Below are 25,347 nucleotides of genomic sequence, written 5' to 3'. Positions count from 1 at the left end.
AACATATGGCATTGATTATGAAGAAACATTCAGTCCGGTTGCAAGGATGGAAACCGTAAGAGTTATCATTGCTATGGCTGCATCAAAGGGATGGTCTTTACATCAGATGGATGTAAAGAATGCCTTCCTACATGGTGATTTGCAAGAAGAGGTCTATATGGAGCAGTCACCAGGTTATGTTCATGCTAGTCATTCTGAGTTTGTTTGCAGTTGAAGAAAGCCTTGTATGGCTTGAAGCAAGCACCCAGAGCATGGTCTGACAAGATAGGACAATATCTTGTCACTATTGGCTTTTAGATCTCCAAGGCAGATTTCTCACTTTATGTGAGAAAAATAGAGAAAGGTATTATGCTGCTTGTCATTTATGTTGATGATTTGATCATCACAGATTATAGTGATGAAGATATCCTTCATGTGAAAATGCTATTGAAGTAGAAGTTTGAGATGAAGGATTTGGGAGAGTTGCATAATGTGAAGTTGAGCGCAGATGCAGGTGAGCTTATGGAAGACCCTACTATGTACAAACGCATAGTAGGAAGTTTGATTTATATGACTATTACCAGGCCATATTTGAGCTATGCTGTTGGTTTGGTTTGGTAAGTCAATTTATACAGGCTCCAAGGAAACCGCATTTGGATGTGGCTAGACGCATACTGAGGTATGTGAAGTCCACATTACGGTATGGACTATTTTATGAGACTGGGGTTCAGATACAGTTGCATGGATATACTGATGCTGATTGGGCTGGTAGTATTTCTGATAGACTATCTACTAATGGATATGTGTTCTCTTTTGGGAGTGTTATAGTCACTTGGAGTAGCAAGAAACAGCCTACAGTTGCCTTGTCGAGCATAGAGGCTGAGTACAGGGGTACAGCAATGGCTGCATGTGAGGTAGCCTGGTTGCGTAAGCTACTTTATGATATGCATCAGTCTATAGATGGGCTAGTTGTCATTTATTGTGACTGTGGGGGTTAAAGGTCACTGTACCTTTACCCCGGTTATGTACAATACTCAAACACATATATAAATGAATGAAAAAGAAGATTAGGGTGGTTTTGCACCCACCAAAACTTGTGTGGCTCTCTATCTCTCTGTCTCTCTCTCTCTCCCTCTTCCATTCTTGCTTCCATTGAGAGCACTCTCAACTGGTATCAGAGACCGGGTGATCTAGCTAAGCGTGCGTGAATGCTTAGAAGCTCAGCAGCTCTGTGGGAGGAAGGAGAAGCTTTGTCGGAAGCTTTGTGGGTGACTTTACTTACATCCGAGTATGAAGAGACCTTGGAGGAACTTTGAAAAAGTCACTTTGGTTTTGCGAAGTGGTTTTGAGAGCCTGTTAAGTGTTTTCAAAGAAAAAGTCATTTTTTGAGCTTTTCCCTGTTCCGTTCGATGACAGAGACTCCATATTACTTGTAGAGGCAACTATTGCTTACTTTTGGTGTCCACTTCACTTTAGGAGCTTGGAAACACCTTCATTCTTGAATCTGGGATCATTTCATTGGATTTCTGACTCACTGTATCAGTTTTTGCGTTTTTTGCCCAGGTGTTGGAACTCAAGTTTAGAGCAACCATTTGTAGATCTGTCAGTTCTGGTGGACTCAGGAGGTCCTAAAACTTCTATGTTGCTCATCATTCACACTCCGGTGGAGTTTACAAACAGCTCTGTTTCCAAAAACATTTTTCAATCCATGTGTTGGACCCAGTGATTGAGACCACAGTTTCCAAAACCGTCTATCCCATTGTGTTTCGGATGCCCAAAAACCCCTACTTGTCAGTTCTTACATGATTTGGTGGAGGATTTTCAGAGTTATAGATCTCTGTGTATTCGATTTTGTCTCTTTGTTATGCATTTTTCATTCTAAGGTTTTGAAATCTTAGATTTATGCCACATGGCAGTGGATAAGTGTTGACTCCCATTTCTCACTCATCGGTTGGGATTTTGGAGTTTCGGTAGAAGAGAGATATTTGCGGATTTTCTTGCTGAGTCTGATTATGCAATGGTGCCCATGTTTTGAGGCATCTCAGGTTCTATTTTCAGTAGTGGTCATTACCATGGGACTATGATTTCTTGAGCATACCTTATGCAGATCACTCTGGTTGTAGTTTGAGCAGTGCGCTCATTTGTGGTGTGCATTGGGTTGCAGTGGATGATTTATAGGCCATTTGGATGCATTGCGGTCCTTATTGGATGCGCTGATAGGCCTAAATTGCCTTATGGGATGCTATTTTTAATGGACGCTTTGCACATGTATGCTCTTTTATGCTGAGGGACAGCTTTGACACATTGCAGGTGATGCACTGATAGTGCTATGCTCTCTTGGATGAGATATTATTGATGCATATGCCAGTGGACGGTGTTTATGCTTGAGTCATTTGGCACTTATTGGCATTTCGGATTGCCATTGTAGTTGGCATTTTCTTTTGGACCAGATTTGCTCATATGGATGCATAGTATATGCACATGAGTCATATGCATCTTTTGATGCTTTGAGCTTTGAGTTTTTTTTTTTGTGACATTTCACTCTATTGTGGCATACACATTTGGGTGCACCTAGTATTTGGTGTGATTCTCTCTTGCAGGTACTAGCATTTGGGATTTTCTTTCATTTGCATCATAGCATCCTCTTCCATGTCTGAAAAGGAGTTTTTCAGCATTAAAAAGTTTGATGGGACAAACTTTTCTTTGTGGAAAGAACAGATAAGGGATATGCTTATTCAAAAGAAGCAGATTGAACCCTTGGCAGGGATTGAAGCTAAGCCTGCAAATATGTCTGAGGATGATTGGAATGAGTTGGATGCATTAGCAAAGTCTACTATTAGACTTCATCTTGCAGAGTCAGTTTATTTCATAGTAGTAAATGAGCCTACAGAAGATTTGTGGAAGAAACTGTGTGCCACTTATGAGAAGGAAACTGCCTCTAATAAATTTTACCTCATGAAGAGGTTGTTTGAGCTACAGATGAAGGAAGGGGTCTCCATTGCTTCTCACTTGAATGAATTCAATATTATTTTCAGCCAACTTTAGGCTCAGAAGATGAATTTTGATGTGGAGACTAAAGCAATATTCCTTTTATGTTCATTGCCATCCTCATGGGATACCTTCTGTATAGCTGTCAGTAACTCTGCACCTGGTGGAGTACTGAAATTTGATGATGTTGTGGGTAGCTTCTTGGCCGAGGAGATTAGATGGAAGTCTATGGATGGCAACAAGTAGGATGCAACCTTAAATGTACAAAGGGGCAGATCACAGTCCAGGGGGAAGTCCCAAGAAAGAGGGAAGTCTCATAGCAAATCCAGGGCACGGAACATTGAGTGTTACCACTGTGGCAAGAAGGGCCATATGAAAAAGGATTGCTACAAGCTAAAAAGAGAGCAAAAGGATAAGAAAAAGAATTCAAATTGGGGTGCAAATCAAAAGGAAGAGAGTCCAAGGGAGGACAAAGGAAAAGTGAAGATCGAGGAGATCAATGCAGTCACACATGAAAGTGACAATGACGTTCTCTTCATGTCTAGTTTATCTGCAGAGTTGCTTACCACTTCAGATGATGCATATTCCCAGGATTGGATTTTGGATTCTGGTGCTTCATTCCATGTTACTCCCCATAGGGAATGGTTCTCCACTTATGATAGTGGAAAGATAGGTTGTGTGCATCTTGGAAATGACTATGCATGTGACATAGTGGGAGCAGGTGACAAAGTTTTCTTTTGCAAATGGGTCTGCAAATGCCAAGACCAGTATTCTCAAAAATGCAAGTTCATGGTCACCCACGGAGTTATTTTGGGACACATCATTTCTCAACATGGGACTGCAACTGACATGGACAAAATGGAAATCATCATGGAATTGCCTCCTATTAGATATCAATGCTCCACTCTCGTGTAACTATGCAGGAACCAGCTAACTCTACTTGTAAGCCCCCCATATGAGGAGAAGGCATTTGAGTAGCTCGGTTATCTGGTAGGTCCTGGTTTGGACACCAGATGGGGGCCATGTGTGGCTTGATGGCTAGACGGCGGCTTCAGATAGAGTTGGCACACTACCAACTAGGCTACATGCAAGTGTGGGAAGATATCCCATGACTAACTACACTGAGGGTAGATGGAGCATTTCTTGGGGCAGCCCACTCTTGGGTTGCGAGGCCTGTTTGGAGCCCCAAATGATCCCGGATGACTGTGGGCCAAGTTGCTCTATTCTGCACCACGGTTCTATCGTGTGGTTGGTGGCCTATTTTGTTGAGATATGGTGCCATGAGCACTTGTAGAGCAAAGGTATGAGTAAAGGGAAAGCTGCCACATGGCATGGAGGAGATATCCCACATGTGAGCAAGCAAATGGATATAAGTACCCTCACCTATAAAAGGGAGGTTCATTTGAAGTAATATCAATCAAGCACTTTGCACTATCTCAAGATTCTCTTTATGAGTCCAAGCTAATCTATCTTGGAACCTAATTGACTTGAGATACATGTCATGAGCACTCTCTTCATCATGTTTCCAGATAGGTTCCATCCACCTTAGAGCGCTCCATAGATCCTGAGGCACACATGTTTTGTCATGGTATGAGAGCAGGTTTAGCTATGTCTAGATTAGTTTTAGGTTCTTCAAAGTCTTGAGAGATTTCCGTTGAGAGATTTGTCTTCTCCTTAGAAACAAGTTTAGGTCCATTTTGTTTGAGTGTGTTTTCGGTGACAGTATATTAGAAAGAAAGCAAGAGCTTGTGGAGCAGCCCCAAAGCTTGTAAGCAGCCAAACAGCTGACTCCATCTCCTACGATCTCCAACGGTTGTCTTTGTATGGCGACATCAAAGAAGATCTCTATTTGCAGCAGCTCGAGTATTTTCAAGTTCCTGGACAAGAACACAGTCTTTGTTTATTTGTTTGAAATCGTAGCTCGGTTGGCTCTTGTGAGTTATTTGTAGTGTTCTTCCTCCTAAGCCTCTAGCATCAGTGGTTGCCCACAAGAGATCCAGCACCGAGAGACCACCCGGCTTCCTAGTCTCCATCAGCTTTCTACACAAGTGGCTTCCTGACAGAAGGCAGATCTCCAAGGACCTACCGGCTCTTCTTCTCTAAGAGACTCTAGTCTTCTCTATAGCCGGCCCTCCTGCAACCAAGCTCCTACAACAGCGCCTTCAAAACCTTTAGAACCAGCAGCGGCCCAGCTACCACCACAAATGTGAAGCCAACAAAGGCCGACCTCCCGCTCCTCCACGGGCTGTAGCTCCCTGAGCCCTAGCAACTCCAAGCCTCACAGGCCGGCCCGACCTTGCAGTGGCTCCAAGCATCTTGCCAAGCCTCTCCGTCGAGCCAATCTCTAAAGCTACGACCTTCCACAGTTCCAGCTCCCCCAAGCCTCAGATAACTCCAACGACCATGGACGGCCTCCATCGACCCGGCTCAACACTCTACCTAAAGCTACACAGCTGAAGCCTCTCCTGCATCATGGGCTCATGGGATGACTACCGACGACCAACGAGCGCCCCCTCCACGACCTCTGCGCAATGAGAACACCCAAGGCTCCATCGACGCTGCTTCCTCAGGCTCCCTCATGCATCACAGCTTGACGTATCTACTAGCAGCCAGCCTCGACGACTCCGCTCCAACTCCGTCGTCTAAATTCGTCATCACGCCTACAAAGTTTTTCCTTCTTCAAAGTTTCACCACAAAATGCCACATGGCAAGATAAGGTGGTAATTTTAACTGTGGTTAAGTTAACAGTTCAGGTCAGTTGAACCCTGGTACAGTCTAAGTAACTGTGGTTAACTAAAATGGGGTAATTGGTCACTACAGTGCCACCCAAGCACAGTCCCTTTGTAAGCACAATTTCAATTCTGCATGTGAATACCTCTGCCACATCATCAAGGCCCCCCTCTTCTTCACAAAAGTTTCAACAAGCCATAACTTGCAATCCAGGAAGAATTTGTACATGCATGCTCCAAAAAGGAAAAATAACTAGTTTTTTGAGCTCTACGCACCTGTCAACTCAGATTTTATGTATGCAATTAGACACTGCCAGATTTGAAAATATCATCAACTGGTAAGACCTTTGCAATGGCAATCCGCACTCCAACTGTTGAGAAATTCACCGGGGATGGATTTCACACATGGTCTACACAAATGAGATATCTTTTGATGCACCAAAAACTTTGGAAGATTGTAAAAGAAGACATACCCACTGCACAAAATGATGCTTGGAAGGAAAAAGATGAAGCAGCACTATCACTCATTGGATTGCACTTGGGTCCTAACATAATTCATCATATAGACTCTAAGGATCATGCCAAGGATGCATGGGATGAGTTTGACAAAATATGAAGAGGGGAGAGGAGAAGAGTGGAGATGAGGAGAGAGGGCACAGCTAGAGAGCACACCACAAATGACTAACTGTACAGTAGAATTAGTTGAAAAAATAGAATATATACAAACCCTTTTAGGGTTAGGGTTAGGGGATCTAACCCTTTCCTTTATAGCACTCTATAAGGTTAGTGCTATGCACATATGATCACATGATGTTGAGCGTGAACTCTCAACACCTTCCCTCAAGATCAACATCATGAAGTAGGCCTTCCCTCAAGATGATGATTCTAGGGAATCGAAGAAGGACTGAGCATTACATTCCATCACACCCCTTTAATGGGAATGTCCTTCCTCTGCATCAAACTAAGAGCTAGTCGGTGTTTCTCGAATAGCTCTTTACGGAGTGGTTTGGTAAAGATGTCTGCAACATTTTCTTTGCTATCACAATGCTGCAGTGTGATGTCACCAAGTAACACTCTTTCTCTGATGAAGTGCTCTCTGACATCAATGTGCTTTGTCCTGGAGTGATATACTGGATCTTTGGCCAATGCTTGAGCCGATTGATTATCACAGTATATTGTTGTTGGCTTTGACTCATCAAAGTAATATGTTTCTGACAATAGTCTTCTGAGCCATATAGCCTCACATGCACCTGTAGTGAGTGCCCTATATTCTGCTTCAGTCGAAGACAAAGAAACAGTTGGCTGTTTGTTTGACAACCATGATATAGCACCTTAACCAAGGAAAAATGCATATCCCTGTGTCGATCTCCTGGTCTCATGATCTCCAGCATAGTCACTGTCACAGTATCCATGCAACCGTGGATGACTTCCTCTGTATTCTATCCCAAACTGTCTTGTACCTCTGATGTATCTCAAGACTCTTTTGGCTGCATTCCAGTGAGACTGTTTTGGATTTGCCATAAACTGTGCCAGTGAGCTTACTGCATAACAAATATCTGGCCGTGTGATTGTCAGATATATAAGAGATCCAATGAGTTGCCTGTAGTATCTCTCATTGATTGTAGGCTTTTCTGAATCTTTAGTAAGTTTCAAACTCTGTTCCATGGGAGTGGCTGCAATCTTGCAATCTGCCATATGAAACTTCTTCAGGAGACTGTCAACATACTTGAGCTGACTCATGAATGTGCTATCCGAATCTCTCCAGAACTCAATTCCAAGACAATAGTGCATAAGTCCAAGATCTTTCATGTCAAACTCTGCAGATAAGTCTTGTTTTAGCTTTCTGATGAAGCTATCCTTGCTTCCTGTCACAATCAGATCATCTACGTATAAAAGTGCAATAGTAATGTCTTCCCCTTGAACTTTGTAGTAGAGAGTATGATCTGCATTGGACTTCATGTATCCCAGATTAGCAAAATACTTATCAATTCTGCTGTACCAACTTCTGGGTGCTTGCTTTAAGCCATAGAGACTTTTCTTGAGATGGCAAACCTTGTTCTCCTTTCCTGGTTCAACATAACCGGCTGGTTGTTGCATGTAGACTTCCTCGTCTAGATAACCATTGAGAAATGCATTCTTGACATCGAGCTAATACACATTCCATTTGCTGAGTGTCGCTAGTGATATCAAGAACCGTATGGAATCCATCTTTGCTACTGGAGCATAAGTCTCATCATAATCTTGGCCATATTGTTGTGCAAATCCTTTTGCAACTAATCTGGCTTTGTATCTCTGAATACTGCCATCTGGATTGTACTTCACTTTGTATACCCATTTGTTGGCTATGGCCTTCTTTCCTGGTGGAAGGTCGCATAATTCCCAAGTGTTATTTTTATACAAAGCATCCATTTCTTCATTCATAGCAGTTTGCCATTCTGGCTTATCTACTGTGTCTTCGAAGTACACTGGCTCTTCTGTAGCCATGATGATAGTCATAAGAGCATAGTTGGTGGTTTCCACCTGAATTGCTTTGCCTTTCTGAGCATATGTCAATCTGGCTGGTGGTCTGCTTTCCCTAGTAGACCGTCTGAGCTGCTGTGGCGCTGCTTGGGGTGTTGGTGGCAATTCTTGCTCTTCTTCATCAACCTATTCTGTAGATGACTGTGAAGTCGATGCTTCTATCTCCTGTGTAGGTGAGGTTTTCCATTCTGTTTCCTCATCAAAAATTACATCTCTAGAGATAATGACTTTGCGGTTGATGGGATCATACAATTTGTATGCTTTGCTTTCTTCACTGTAGCCAACCATGATGCATTTGCGTGACTTCGCATCCAATTTCCTGTGATGATCATCATGTATGTGGGCATATGCTATGCAACCAAATATGCGAAGATGCCCAATGCATGGCTTGTGTCCAGTGAATGCTTCATAAGGAGTCATACCTTGTATCGGTTCGGTAGGAAGCCGATTAAGCAAGTAGTTAGCTGTAGCTATTGCTTCTGCCCAATACTGATTCGGAAGATGCTTTTCACTAAGCATTGCTCTAGCACTATCTGCTAAAGTCCCATTCTTCCTTTCAGCTCTTGCATTTTGCTGAGGAGTATCTGCACATGTGAATTGTCTTCAAATGCCATGATTTTTGCAAAAGTTCATGAATGCTGAAGACATGTATTCACCTCCTCTGTCTAATCTCATGACCTTGATCTTTCTGCCTGTTTGGTTTTCTACCATGGCTTTGAATTCTTGAAATCTGGCAAACACTTCAGATTTCTTTTTCAGAAAGTAGACCCAACAATATCTGCTGTAGTCGTCGATGAAGGTCAAGTAATAAAGTGAACCATTGATGCTGCGGGTCTGGGCATAACCCCATACATCTGTATGAATCAAATCAAGAATACCTCGTGCACGAGAGGTACTTCTGACAAAGTTGGTTCGCTTTTGTTTGCCGAAGCAGCATGCTTCACAAACTTTTCCAAGAAACTGTAGCTTCGGAATCCCAATTGCCATATTCTGATTCCGGAGATCTAACAAGTACTTGAAGTTGACATGACCATATCTCTTGTGCCATTTTGCAGATAGTGGCATCTGTTGCATTTGAGCTGACATGGCATGCTTATCTGGTACTGTAGCTAGCATCCTGTATAAGCGTCCTTCTTTGACACCTTTTGCTACTAGCTGACCTCTTTTGGATTTGTCTCTGATAGTGCATTCATCACCGTCAAAGATGACTTTGTAGTTGTGTTCCGTCATTTGGCCTACTGACAAAAGGTTCTTGCTGAGCTTCGCAACATAGAGCACATCTTTGACTAATCCTTTTGTACCAGTGAAATTGTTCATAGGGATAACACCTGTCCCTTGAACCGGATTCAGTGTATTGTCTGCTGTGTAGATGACATTCTTTTGACCTTCTAATGGCTTCATTTCTGTGAACCATTTCTGATGATTTGTCATATGAGATGATGCACCGCTGTCGATGTACCAAGGATCCTGTTCCACTTGGTCGACTTGATAACTGAAATCCTCTTTGGGATTGAAATCAGTGTCTAGGTGCATTGTATCAGTTTGATGCAATTCCTCACTTGCAAGAAACATATTGCCATGTTCATTTGCAAAATGACTGTGACTAGAATGTCCACCACGATGATTTTCTCTTCCTCGGGAATTCCCTCGATTACTGCTAGATTGACCGCCTTGGTCATACTGCTTCTTGCGGCAATCTCTTTCATAGTGTCCAAACTTGTGACAGTAGTTGCATTGAATGTTTGACACATTGGTGGATGCATTCCCTCGTCCTTGGAATCTTCCTCGGTTGGAATGATTTCCTCTTTGCTGATTCTGATGTTGCTAAGGATGATGCTGATGCTGATGCTGATTTTGACTTTGTTGATGATGACCAATTTTCTGATATGATCTACCTCTGTTTCTGCCTTTGCCTCTGCTTCTGTCTGAAGCTGTGAATGCCTGATCATTAGAATGGCCTTTACGTGCTTGAATGGCCTGAGTCTTGAGTTCTTCACCAAGTAGAACTGACTGAAGTTCTTCCAGTGTTGGAATTTGCCGTTGGATGGCAATACTCTGGACTAGATTCTCATATCCTTCTCCTAGTCCATTTAGGATTACTTGAACCATTTCTGCGGGATTCATAGTCTCTCCTACTGCTGCAAGTTGATTGTTGTAGTCTTTGATGCGGAGTACATAAGCATGACCGGTTTCATTGCTATTGCGGATACTCTGGTTGATCTGGTTTCTCAGGGTAGAATCCTGTATGTGTTCTTGGACTCGTAGAGAGCTGCGAACATATCCCATGCTTCTTTTGATGTCTTAACTGTGTTGAGCTGTCCTAGCATGACATCTTGCACATTCTGCTTGATCAGGTGATAGGCATACTTGTCTTTCTTATCCCATTCTGCTTGAGCTCGAGCAATGGCAAGATCTACTACTGGTGTGGAAACTGTTTGTATAGATGTAGATCCCGTTGCTGGTGCTATGACAACAGATGGAGTAGAGCTACTGGTGGCTGGATCGGCCAATGGTCTAGGTATAGATCCATCGACATACTCCCATTTGTCCTGAAGCACAAGAATGGTCTCCATTCGGTATTTCCATGTACCGTAATTGGAGTTGTCTAACTTAGCAGATGCCTCCAGATTGAGGTTGCTAGTCGACATGGTGCAAACAATGTACTCAAAAGTGTCCTGAAAAAACTCTGTATGAATCAACTGCAAATACTGAAGATGCCAAGTGAAATCTCTGTACTGTTGGTGAAGATAGAACTGCAGTATATAAGATCTGATCTGTGTTACAAGGCTTGTGGCAATGATGTCGGGAATAGCCAAGAGGCTTTACAAGGCTGAAAAATGATGTGCACGATGCCGTGAGATAGCCAAATAGGCTTTATAATGGTGGCATGTGTGTGTGAAATCAAGTGCTATCTGCCCACTGAACCAATCTGCAATGCCTCTGAACTCTGAAGTCTACTCACTGAATTGATGAACGTAAGATTTCAGGTAATGTAATGATGTGAAATCGGATGTGAGCATATGGACTGACTCCGAGTAGGTACTAGTCGGGAATTTCGGGCATGGCTTAGATTGGCAACTTGGAGAATTCAAAGCGTCCCCTCTATGGCGATCTAGTCTACTCTGATCTAGATCTAAACCAACCGTCGATCGATGAAAGAGTAGCAAATAATTCCTTTTCTTTTGTTCTTTTTAAGTTCTGGGTCAGATGCGTCGATGTAGAGGCAAATGTGCGTGAAGGAAGTGGTTTTATTGGCGAGGCTCAAATGTGAGTGTAACTTGCGCTGAAATGTGCATGTGATGTAACGAGCGCATAGAGCACAAAAAATCGAGCGACTTTCCTTTTTGGAGCACCCTCAAATTCTGGATCAAGAGATATGACTTGATCTAGGTGGAGGGGCAAAAGGAGTGCAAATGGTGCTCAATGATGATGTGTCACTGTGAGTCACATGCAGTGATGATGTGGCACTGTGCTTAGCAAGAGGTGTGCCAGTGAAGCTCTGTGCTGAGGTGGCAGGAGTGTGCACATGCAACAGTGTGTGCACAGTGTGCCTGGCAAGGGACTGTGCCTGCAGAGGGTCAGTGCTGACTGGACTGCTGAGGTGGCAGTGCTGAGATGGCACTGATGACATGGCCTAATGATGTGGCCTGGTGGCACTGATGATGTGGCCTGGTGATGTGGCCTGGTGACGTGGCACAGATGGGATTGAGAGTTGATGATGTGGCAGTTGTTGAGTGTGCCACGTGTCAATAGGTGAGACAACCTTATCCTAGGTTAACTAGACCTTGGTTAATGTAACCAACCCTATCCACTTCTAACCAGAGTAATGCTACCCAGATTACCTTGACCCAAGGTGGGTGTGGTTTGAAGAGTGCCACGTGGCCTTATCTGCCACGTGGCAGTTTCTCTCTCAATCTCTCAATCTCTCAATCACTCTCAAGAATCACAATGTCTCAGCGGAAGACAAGGGAGCTCTGATACCATGACAAAATATGAAGAGGGGAGAGGAGAAGTAGAGTGGAGATGAGGAGAGAGGGCACAGCTAGAGAGCACACCACAAATGACTAACTGTACACTAGAATTAGTTGAAAAAATAGAATATATACAAACCCTTTTAGGGTTAGGGTTAGGGGATCTAACCCTTTCCTTTATAGCACTAAAGCCAAAAACCAAGAAATCCATCTTAAGATTGAATTTTATGGTATGCACATGGGCTTCAATGAATCCATGGCACAATTTGTCAACAAAATCAAAAGCATTATGACTCAACTAGAGGGCATAAATTTCCTCATCAAAGATTACATCTTTGGAGATAATGACTTTGCGGTTGATGGGATTGTATAATTTGTGTGCTTTGCTTTCTTCACTATAGCCAACCATGATGCATTTGCATGACTTTGCATCCAATTTCTTGCAATGATCATCATGTATGTGGGCATATGCTATGCAACCAAATATGCGGAGATGCCCAATGTGTGGCTTGTGTCTAATGAATGCTTCATAAGGAGTCATACCCTGTATCGGTTCGGTAGGAAGCCGATTAAGCAAGTAGTTTGCTGTAGCTATTGCTTCTGCCCAATATTGATTTGGAAGATGCTTTTCACTAAGCATTGCTCTAGCACTGTTTGCTAAAGTCACATTCTTCCTTTCAACTCTTGGATTTTGATGAGGAGTATCTGCACATGTGAATTGTCTTCGAATGCCATGATTTTTGTAAAAGTTCATGAATGCTGAAGACATGTATTCATCTCCTCTATCTGATCTCATGACTTTGATCTTTCTGCCTGTCTCGTTTTCTACCATGGCTTTGAATTCTTGAAATCTCGAAAACACTTCAAATTTCTCTTTTAGAAACTAGACCCAACAGTATCTGCTGTAGTCGTCGATCAAAGTCAAGTAGTAAAGTGAACCATTGATGCTGCGGGTCTGGGCATAACCCCATACATCTGTATGTATCAAATCAAGAATACCTCATGCACGAGAGGTACTTCTGACAAAGTTGGTTTGCTTTTATTTGCCGAAGCAGCATGCTTTGCAAACTTTTCCAAGAAACTGTAGCTTCGGAATCCCAATTGCCATATTCAGATTCTTAAGATCTAACAAGTACCTAAAATTGACATGACCATATCTTTTGTGCCATTTTGTAGATAGTGGCATTTATTGCGGTTGAGCTGACATGGCATGCTTATCTGGTACTATAGCTAGCATTCTGTATAAGCATCCTTCCTTGACACCTTTTGCTACTAGCTAACATCTTTTGGATTTATCTCTGATAGTGAATTCATCACCGTCGAAGATCACTTTGTAATTGTGTTCTGTCATTTGACCTACTGACAAAAGGTTCTTGCTGAGCTTCAAAACATAGAGCACATCTTTCACTAATCCTTTTGTACCAGTGAAATTGTTCATAGGGATAATGGCTATCCCTTGAACTAGATTCGGTGTATTGTCTGCTATGTAGATGACATTTTTCTAACCTTCTAATGGTTTCATCTCTGTGACCCATTCCTGATGATTTGTCATGTGAGATGATGCACCACTATCGATGTACCAAGGATCCTATTCCACTTGGTCGACTTGATAGTTGTAATCCTCTTTGGGATTGAAATTAGTGTCTAGGTACACTATATCAATCCGATTCAATTCCGTGCTTGCAAGAAACATATTTCCATGTTCATTTGCAAAATGACTGTGACTAGAATGTCCACCACGATGATTTCCTCTGCCTCGAGAATTCCCTCGATTACTGATCGATTGACCGCCTTGGTCGTACTGCTTCTTGTGGCAATCTCTTTCATAGTGTCCAAACTTGTGATAGTAGTTGCACTAGATGTTTGACACATTGGTGGATGCATTCCCTCGTCCTTGAAATCTTCCTCGGTTGGAATGATTTCCTCTTTGCTGATTCTGATGTTGCTGAGGATGATGCTGATGCTGACTTTGATTTTGTTGCTGATGATGACCACTTTTCTGATATGATCTACCTCTGCCTTTGCCTCTGCCTCTACTTCTGTCTAAAGCTATGAATGCCTGATCATTAGAATGACCTTTACGTGCTTGAATGGCCTGAGTCCTCAGTTCTTCACTAAGTAGGATTGACTGAAGTTCTTCCAGTGTTGGAATCTGCCGTTGGATGGCAATACTCTAGACTAGATGCTTGTATCCCTCTCCTAGTCCATTCAAAATGACTTGAACCATTTTTGTATGGTCCATAGTCTCTCCTGCTGCTGCAAGTTGATTGTTGTAGTCTTAGATGCGGAGTACATAAGCATGACCAGTTTCACTACTGTTGCGGAAACTCTGGTTGATCTGGTTTCGCAGGGTGAGAATCATGGATGTGTTCTTGGACTCGTAGAGAGCTGTGAACATATCCCATGCTTCTTTTGATGTCTTGACTATGTTGAGCTATCCTAGCATGACATCTTGCGTATTCTGCTTGATCAGGTGATAGGCATACTTGTCTTTCTTATCCCATTCTACCTGAGCTCAGGCAATGGTAGGATCTGCTACTGGTGCGAAAACTGTTTGTGTAGCTGTAGATGCCATTGTTGATCCCGTTGCTGGTGCTGTGACAACAAATGGAGTAGAGCTACTTGTGGCTAGATCGGCCAATGGCCTAGGTGTTGATGTGGCACTGTGCCTAGCAAGGGGTGTGCTAGGGGAGCCTGTGCTATGGTGGTAGGAGTGGTCACATGAAGTGACTATGGACCACTGTGTGTGCCTGGAGAGGTCAGTGCTGACTGGATAGCTGAGGTGGCACTACTGAGATGGCATAAATGATGATGTCAATAGATGGCGTGGCAATGATGACATGGCAAATGATGTGGCATTGATGATGTGGTAGGTGATGTGGCATTGATGATGTGTTAGGTGATGTGGCAGATGATGTGGTTTCCAGTGTGGTAGATGACATGGCACTGTGGATAAGGTGATGATGTGGCAATCTCAAGGGGCTGCTGATGTGGTAGTGTAGATGGGGTGCCATGTGGCTTAAGCTGGTTGTGCCAGGTGTCAATAGGTGAGACAACCTTATCTACCACGTGGTAGATAAGGTGATGTGGCACATGGGCCATGTGTTGCATTTTGGTAGATCAAAATCTATCAAAGATTTCGACGGAATCTACAAAGATTTTGTCTTCATTTCTGTCGAGGCCGTGCAATATTAGCCTATAGAATTGTGGCGATGGCGATGATGGAGCTCGACGGTTGGAGCTCGTGACCTGGAGATCGTTGGGTGCCCGTGGGTTGGAGTGGAGCCAGCCGAGAGCCAATTGTTCTGGAAGGCGTAGATGGTGGTGGAGCCAATCACACTATAGCTCGTTGGCTGAGCGGCTTGGTGGCTTGGAGAGTTTTGAGCCCACTTGACAAAAGCTACAACTATGCTGTTTGTCAATCTCGTTAGAGGTGGCTATGGAGCATTGGCACTTGAACAGTTGCTCATTAGAGCCGTGGTAGCATGCTAGTGCTGAGGCCTAGGCTTTGGAAGGCTTACTCAAAGCCTTAGCTACTACGCATCGATGCAGGTCGGCTGATTGACTGTGCTAAGTCTTATAGGCATAGGGAACTGTGGCCCTTCGTAGGTTGATGAAGCCATTATAGAGGCTAGGAGTGGTGAGCATGCACGCCGGTTGGATGGCTTTGCAATAGTGGCTGGAGCTTTGAGTTAGTGGGTTGGATTCATTGTTGAAGTTGGCGTACAAAGTAACTTTGGATCTGGGTTATGAGGCCGTCGCGATATGAGCCGCTGTTGTAGCTGGTTGTGTCGATAAAGATGGCCTTGCAGCTTGGGCTTATAGCCTTAGAGCTGCTATATCTTGAGCATACGGGAGCTATTTGTAGAGGCGGGAGCTCGAACTATAAGCCAAGAAGACTATTGAAGAAGTCATCGTGGCTAAAAGTCGCTTGTTGATGCGTAGGAGCTTTGGAGGCTCTAAACAAACTAAACGAGCTTTGGAACAAAAGGTGGTCAACAGTGCTGAACCTATCCTCACAGAATTAGTTCTCTCAATCTCAATTCTCACTTTTTTCAAAAGGAGAGAGAGAAGAACACTCAAAGACTCTCTTATAGTCAATGACTATATCTCAAATGAATGAACGGAGTCTCCTCTCACCAGAAGAGAAGAAAGCACTTAAAAATCTCACAATCTTTCTTTCTCTCTGTTGACTCTGTGCCAACATGAACTTATGTACAAAGAGAATGTGATACAACTTCATGTTACAACTTTGTGATACAACTTTGTGATACAACTTTGTATTACAACTTTGTGTTACAACTTCTACATACGACTTCTGCATGTAGAAAGAGAATGTGTTACAACTTTGTGATACAACTTTGTGTTACAACTTTGTGCTACAACTTTGTGTTACAACTTTGTGTTACAACTTTGTGATACAACTTTGTGTTACAACTTTGTGATACAACTTTGTGCAGAGAGAGAAGCTCTCCAACTTGTATAAATACCCCATAATGGAATGAAGCCCATACTCTTTGGGGCATTGTGTTGAGTCTACTTTGGTATTCCAAGCATTTGTCTCAAGTGTCACTAAGAAAGACTTGGTTTCCCAAATCTTCATTTTTGTTAGGGATGGCTTGTGTGTTGATGTAGTAGCGCTTCAGTCGGCTCCCATTTACTGTTGTGTTGAATTGGACTCCATCCAATGTTTCTAGCAACATAGCTCCAATGGGATTCATCTTTCATACTTGGTAGGGTCCTTGACCTAGATACTTCAATTTTCCCTTGTGTACTTTGGCATTATATAATAGGACTAAGTCGCCCTCCTTGATGTCTTTAGCTTTCAGATTTCTATCAAATCATGCCTTTCTTATGTGTTTTTCTATTGTCATGGCATGGTAGGCGACTAGTCTTGTCTCTGTATGCTTCTCCAACTGATAGAGCCTTTCTTTCAAGGATTCATGGTCACCCATGCATTCCTGTGCGATGCGTAGAGTTGGTATTACAAATTTGAGTGGGACCACAGCTTCAAGGCCGTACACCAATTTAAAAGGTGTGTTCTCTGTACTGACCTTGAATGTGGTTCTATATGCCCATAAGGCAGCATTTAGTTTCTCTACCCAATCAGAACGTTGTGGTTCTACTACCTTGGTGAGGATACTACATATTATTTTGTTGGTGGATTCTGCTAGTCCATTCCCTTGGGGGTAGTAGGGTGTGCTTTTTCTATGGATTACCATGAAGCCAGACAAGAGTTCTTGGATTACCTCATTGACAAAATGAGTGCCTCGATCTGACACAATTTCAATGGGGCATTCGAATCGGGGGATCACATTTTCATATAAGAATCTTGCTGTGCTTCTAGCATCTGCCTTTCTGACTGCTTTAGCTTCAGCCCATTTTGTAAAGTAATCAGTGGCCACAATGATGTAGCGTGCCTATGTTCCTTTTGTTGCTGGATGTATGGGACCCACATAGTCAATCCCCCATTTCTCAAATGGTTGTTGTGCAACAATTGGTGTTAGGCGATTGAAGTCTTTGTGTTGTGGTTTAATAGTCCATTGGCATACATCACAGCCTTTTACATATTCATAGGCATCTGCCCACAGTGTTGGGCACTAGTAGCCTGCGAGGAGAACTTTTCTTGCTGTGGCTTCCCCTTGGAATTTTCCTCCTGAAATGCCTTCATGGACTTCACTCAAGATTGGCATGATCTCATGAGGCATTACACATCTTCTTAATATCTGGTCCTTGCCCATCTTGTACAATTGTCCTGCAATGAGTTGATAGGGTGCAGCCTTTAGAATCAATTTTCTGGCATCTACTGCTTTCATGTCAGGGGGTGGTCTTCCTGCCATCAAGTACCCAATGATATCTCCACATCATTCTGGAACAGCATCTATTTGAAATAGTGTGGCATCTGGTAAGTTGTCTTCTACTCCAGTGGCTTCTTCTCTTGACTTGCCCGAGACATGTGATCAGCAATGTAGTATTGGGCACCTTTGCGGACCACAATTTTGAAGTTGAATTCTTGAAGCAAGAGGAGCCATCTGGTTATTCTTCTTGTTGTACATGGACGGTTCACAAGATAAAGCAATGCTTGATGGTCGGTGTAGAAGACAAAATCATTTGCCAGTAGATAGTGCCGAAATTTCTTTACACTATACACCATTGCTAGGGCTTCTCTTTTTGTGGTTGTATAGTTGATCTCTGCATCATTGAGTTATTGATTGGCAAAGTAGGAGGGGTAGTCTTGCTTATGTTCACTAGGTTGACAAAGCACACTCCCAATTGCATACTTGGATCCATCAGTATGAACATGAAAATCAATATCCCCATTGGGAGATATAAGGATGGGTGCTGTGATTAGGCGCCACTTTAAAAGCTCAAAGGCTTGGTCGCACTCTTCGGTCCATAAGAACTCCACTAATAATTTGTAAAGTGGTCTAGCTATCATGGCATACCGCAATATAAATCTTCTATAATAGCCGGCATGTCCCATAAAGACCTATACACCTTTGGAATTTGTAGGAGGAGGCAATTCTATGATGACTTTGATTTTGTCCATGTCAGTTGCAATCCCATGTTGAGAGACGATGTGTCCCAAAACAACTCCGTGGGTGACCATGAACTAGCATTTTGTTGGATTTAGGGAGATGCCATACTCCTTGCATTTGATTAGTATTGCTTCAAGACATTTGAAGTGGTCTTGTTTGTTTGAATGGATGCGTAAATCATCCAAGAACACCTGTAAAAACTTATTCAAAAATGACTTGAAAGCTGTGAACATGACACGCTGGAATGTGGCCAGGGCATTAGAAAGGCCGAATGGCATGACTCTATATGCAAAAATACTCCATTCTATAGCAAATGCTATTTTTGATTGGTCTTGAGGAGCAATTTGCACTTGGTTATAGCCACTGAAGCCATCCAAGAAGCTATATATTTCAGATTTTGTTAAGGGTAGGGGATAGTGATCCCTAATTTTGGCAGCATTTACATTTTTTAAGTTTATGCATATTCTGAGCTTCTTGTTGCATTTAGGCACAATGACAATGGGTGAAACCCAATCGGTGTGCTCTATCTCGTAGATGAATCCGGCATCTAGTAGTTTTTCCAGCTCGTCATAAACCATGCTGCCATATTAAGGATTTGTGCGATAAGGTCCACATACCTTAGGGTGAGAACCTTCCCTTATAGGTATCATGTGTACTGCCACTTTTGGTGAAATTCCTTTCATCTCTTTGTATGACCATGCTAGGCAGTCACGGTATTCCATTAGGAGTTCTTTGAGTTTGGTTTCATCTTCTTGATGAAGCTATTTCCTCCCCTTCAAGGGCGAGGTTTATTGTGCGTGTTTTTGCTGGTCCCTCATAGATTGGAGTTTCTCCAATGCTATCGACTTCTTGAACTTCAGATTCTCTGAGTGGTCTTGGCATTGCTATTGGTGCACTACCACTTGTATAATTCTTGAAGTATTCCGGCACTTCCTAAAGATCTTGGCCTCTAATGGGGTTGAACTAGCCTGACATGTGTCATGTGGACTGGGTGGCATAGTTGCATTTATTAATTTGTTAGGCTCTTCTTTTCTTTCTTTTTCTGAATGCTCTTGATCGACTTCATCTGCACATGTGGGTTATATTTCCGAAACTTCTTATGTTGGGAACTGTGGGGTCAATTTTCCACAGGTAAGGTGTTTCCAAGTAAGGGTTCATTTGCTGCGCATATGCCTTCTAGTCCCTCAGGGGACCATTCAAGAGGCAGTGGCTCTAATTTTGAGGGAGTTGACTTTGCAAGGTACAATTCGACAATCCTTGTTTGGACTCGTTCGAATTCATTGAAGTGCTCAGCCTTGGCTTTTCTGCGATTTCCTCCTTTAGCTTTCTTGCGGGATCTTCTGCTGTTATTCAACTGAGGAGCTTCAACTTTTGGGAGCTCGACTACCATTAGGGCATGCAGAATGGCTGTCATTATCAAAGATTTGATCTTCAATTTCAGCATTTGCAGCCTCTGTTTCAAGGTCCCAAGGAAAATATGAGTCATCATTGGTATGGGTACCTTCTTCAGGTTCATTATCCCATTCGAGGTCAGCCATAAAGAATGGCATCTCTAGATCTGTTGGTTCTTCATGTGTCGGTGAAGGATCGACTTGTAGTGCATTAGCATCTATCTGTGAGAAGATGGGGTCTAATGAATGGCAATTGTCGATGGTTGCCAATGTTTGTATCCAGTTATTGACATTGCTTTGTGAGTCACTCGCTATGGCATGCTATTGCAGGGGAGATGATTTGCTTGAGATTGTTGTTGAAGATGTGTCATCCAATGCTCTAGGCACAATTGGTATAATAGCTCCTGTCCCCACATTCACCCTGATTGTAGTGTCTCGATTCTGGATTGTCAGTCTATTAGTTCCCCAGTCATGGAGGACTAATGCTTCCCGTAACCAAGGATGTCCCAGCAAGATTTGATACGATTTTTTGGGGAGATCCAAGATTGTGAATTGAGGGGAAAAGCAGACTCTTACGATCTTTGTGGACACGCCATTCACTATTCCCAAGGGTTTATCCCGTGAATCATCGGCAAGGCGTATGATTAAATTTGCTTTTTGCATTGGTGGGAGACCCCATTCTTCGTAGAGCTCTTTTGATAGGACATTGACACCTGCTCCACCATCCACTATGGCTTGGACTTCATTATATGCCTTGTGGATCAAAGGCACAGTAATGTTGCGTATGTCATCTCTCTCACCCATCCGCATAGGGATATCTTCAATGTCGTTCATAGGTGGAGGGGGATTTGAGAGTTCAATCCATCCTTTGAAACGCTCCTAGAGATTGGGACAGTTCCATAGGAGGATTTCGATGGGAATGAGATGGGAATTGACACAGGGCAACTCAGGATGCTAGAGAGTGCGGCTCCTTCAAGTTGACGTGGTGGTACATTCTATTTCTCAGCCCCAAATTGAGCTTGTTCATTTTGGACCCATTGTTGAAGTACCTGAAAACGAGCCTTCTCCACCTCTGCATTCGAGTATGGAGCTTCTTTTATTTGAGGCTCGAGAGTTGATGTGGATAAGCTCGGCTACTCATTGCTTGGCCGAGGTGGAGGCACTTGTGCTTTCTTTTTCATAAGTCGCTTTGGTTGGATTGGAATGTTAGGGTCCTTGGTGGCCTCTTTCTGTTGGTGTGTAATTACATTGATAGGTTGTGACTTTACACTTGCCGAACCTAGACTTTGATGTTCCACCCCAATGATGCCGATGGGGACGTCAGGCTTAACCTCTGTTTGTTTTGGGATCTTATTTTTCATGGGACAATCCATACAGGCATGTCCTATGCCACAATCTCTACAGAGTGGTTGGAAAGTAGCTGGGCTACCACGATGAGGGCACTCTGTGATCTGGTGATTTTCTCGACAACCGTAGCACTTGATTGGTACTCGTAATGTGTTGGATCATACTTGATTTGCATAAACTAGTATTAGACCCTCTGCACCTTCTACATAGTACACTAGGTACTCTGCTTCATACTCAAATAACGAGTCTACTTCCTCGGCTTGTAATTGATGTATGGGAACTGCCTGAGGAGCTGGATTTGGTGCCCTTGGATATGATTGTGGATTTGGATTCCTGAGTAGTTGTGGGACTTGTGTTTGAATGGGAACAGGATTTAGCCTCAGAGTTGGGGGCACTTGTGCAACTACCGGTTGCCTGTATACTGGCATGGGTGCCGCTTGGTATTGTGGAGGTCAAGGCGGGTTGTTGTGCATGTTGAAGATGCAACTGTTCTCATCATGGCCGCCGACGATGCAGATCTGGCACCACAACCTTGGCGGTGGATTTGCCTATGCAGTGATCCTGGCTCTGAGGACCGGGCACTCATTAGTTGTATGATTTGCTAGGCTGTGTGGACACCAGACATTTTCTCGCTGTGGATATGTTTGAGTTGGCAGCTGAGACAAGTGAAGTTTTTGATCCATGGCCTGCATCATATCTTCTTTCAGCTTCAAGGTCATGGCCTCTAGGTGATCTTCATTTGATGTTTCGGTAGTGTCCTTTGATTTACCCTTTTTCGAGCACTTATCTCATGTATTTGATCTGCCGTCATCACTGCTAGTGTCTGAGTCTGTCATGCCATCCTCAATGTCAATGGTTGCCACATGAGCAACACTGAACATTTCATAGCTGCTTATCTTTTTCATATCCTTGCAGATTTTCTTTCTTAGACCTACTATGAACCATGCCGTGAGGTACTTTGCATCTGGGCATGGGTCACATTTGGCAATCAATCTCTTCATCTTTCCCAGGTATGTGCGTACATCTTCTCTCCGGCCTTGTTTGATCTTGCTGAGTTGGAGAGCAGGATCATCTTGTAGCCTCTCCATTTGAAAGCGTCTTTTGAATTCGGTTTGAAGTAGGTCCCATGTGGCACGTTCTTCCATGAGAAGGTCTAGGTACCATTTTAACGCTTCATCAGTTAAGGCCATTGGAAACCAAGCCACCTTGGTTTCATGGGATTGATCGCCACATGCTCGACATGCGGCATCAAAATGCTGGAGGAATCGGGCTGGGTCTCCCCTACCATTACATTTGGGAAGTTCCAGTTTTCCCAAGGGGTGTCGGCCTTGATTGTTGTTATTTCTTCGATTGAAGAAATCGTCAGCCTCTGCATCGAGCTTGATATCCCCATCATTGTCATGATGGCGGCCAGCCATGTTGGGGCATGGAGGAGTTAGAGGGAGTGGTTGAATCTCAGGGGGGGATTCGGGGTAGAGGATTGGCAGGGGCGGTTGTTGTAGTGGAGTTATATGTGGATGTGGATGCTAGTGGGTCAATTACTCGAATGCTTTTTCTCATTTATGGTATTCACATGCAGGCTTTTGTGTAAAATGCTTCCAAGGGAGAATAAATTACCGACCTCAAGAGATATGGCAAGGCAACATGTGACCTCTCTTGGAGGATTAGATTACAAGCGCATCCATGCATGCGTCAACGATTGCGTTCTATTTCGTGGACAACATAAGGATGCAAGAGAGTGTCCTACTTGTAGAGAGGGAGGATATAGAGCAGATCTTAAAACTTTGGATGTGCCCCGTAAGGTTTTGCGACATCCCTTTGCATCCAACATATCTTCAAGTGCAAATCCATTGCAAAGCTCATGTCATGGCATTCCTCCCATCAATCAACCAATGGCAAGGGGAGAACTCCTGTAGACACTCCTACGTGGAAGCATATTGAAGTCACATGGCCAAGCTTCAAGGAAGAACCTAGGAGCTTCAGACTTGGATTGGGTATGGACGGTGTGAACCCATTTGGTCTCAAAAGCACCTCTTACAATGTATGGCTAGTGATATTGGGGTGAATTATAATCTTCCACCCTCTATGGCGATTAAGAAAGGACATGTTATGTTATCCCTTCTAATTCCATAGAAACATAAAGTCAAAAATCCTGAGGTTTATTTGGAGCCTTTGATTGACGAGCTAGAGATACTTTGGTGATCCATGAAAGAGTGCTAGTCTTCACTATGGTTGGGAAGCTTCCAACTTTTGGGCAGCTCATTATATGTAAATGAGCATCATAGAACAAAGTTTTAACAGCTACTATCAATCAAACATATATCCATTATATGTTTGGCTACGTAGTAACCCATCATTGCGCCAGAACCTAGCAAACCTTTAAAGTAGCCAAGATCCTTCTCAAGTATAGGTGATCTGGCTATGCTCGTCCAATTTCAGTAGATGTCCTCTAGATGTCCAAGCTTGCTCACAAGGTTTCAATAGATTTCCAAGTCTGCGGTACTTTCAAAAGTAGTTTATCATAGCGCACGAGAGCCAAAGAGGCATTGTATGTGCATATACTCTCTGAGATACCATGCTATCCTTTATGTCTCATAACGTAACGCCAAAAAAGCTTCATATGTTTCTCTTAGACGAATTTCTATCCGTGAATTGCAAATCACTTTCAAAGAGGTCGTTGGACGACCGTAGGTAGCACTATTGTATTATGTACCATTTGCACTTGAGCAGTGTATACTAAACCATTAGTGCTTGAGCAAATGTGGTGACTATATACGTTGTAAAGTATCAAAAACCTCTCAGATATAAGCTCTCTGAAACCTCTCGGACCTCTTTCCTATAAGCTCGCAAATGCTAGCATAGTAAGAAACATATGGAGGGATATTGTGCTATGCCCTCAAGTAGAGATAGTAGTGCCAAATGAAGGGTATAAATCTGAAATAAAACAACACAAGAATGTCAATAAGCAAAGAAAGAAAGCTTCATCTTAAAAATCCATACACCTCGTAAAGAAAAAAACCACAATAGAAAAATATACAATTAGGCATGTGTTGCGGAAGATCATTTGGATAGTCTCACAAGACAAGTTCTTTATGCATGTACACATGCTGAATCAAAACTTCTTTCACCGATATCTTCCCTCTGGTGATTTTAAAATCTCGTACTCTTCCCTTCTATGACACCAAGAAAATGTTTTTTGTCTGGGGTCTTTTTCTTTTGCTAGGTTGCATGAGCACCCATGCTCCTTTCGAAACACTAAACCTTTCCCAAGTTCCTTCCATTTTGACTATACTTGAATTCTCTACTGAAGAAATAGAAGAAGCAGGTCGACGGGGTAAGGATGTGTGGTATAATTCTACCTTCATAGCATTATCATCCACAGAGCATCTTCCACAAGAACGGCCATGGTGGAGACCTTCTGAATCTGTAATAATAGCAAAGTAATGTAAACAAGATAACAAATTGAAGTTTCAAGAAAGAGAAAGTGGGCAGACAGATAGTTGACAAGAAACATCTTACTCTACACCAAACAGGTTCAAGGGAGCAGTTTTGGAAAAGAAGAGGCTGTTGCACAATGAGGCAGTGGTATAGAATGGTAGACCTTTTGAAGGAAAGGCGGCACAACATTTCAAAGTTCAAAGGAAGGTGGAAGCGGGAAGGCCCTTGTCAGATAAAATGTCAGACTAGATTCTATCTTCTTGTCCAAAGATCTTGTGAGAATAAAAAACCAATCTCCACATTAATGTAGCACGCTTGTACCTACATAAAGTATTGTTTCTTTTTTCTATTTTCTCTTATTTTCGTGAATTTTCAACGTTACGTTGGCCCTCTATTGATTAGTTGAGAGCTTATTTTTCCAAACCATAAAAGGCCCCAAAATGAG

The sequence above is a fragment of the Dipteris shenzhenensis genome, chromosome 6, assembly GCF_047967505.1.
Source record: "Dipteris shenzhenensis isolate YYH24624 ecotype China chromosome 6, Dip_SZ_1.0, whole genome shotgun sequence".
NCBI classification, from domain to species: domain Eukaryota; kingdom Viridiplantae; phylum Streptophyta; class Polypodiopsida; order Gleicheniales; family Dipteridaceae; genus Dipteris; species Dipteris shenzhenensis.
This window is presented reverse-complemented; position numbering follows the sequence as displayed.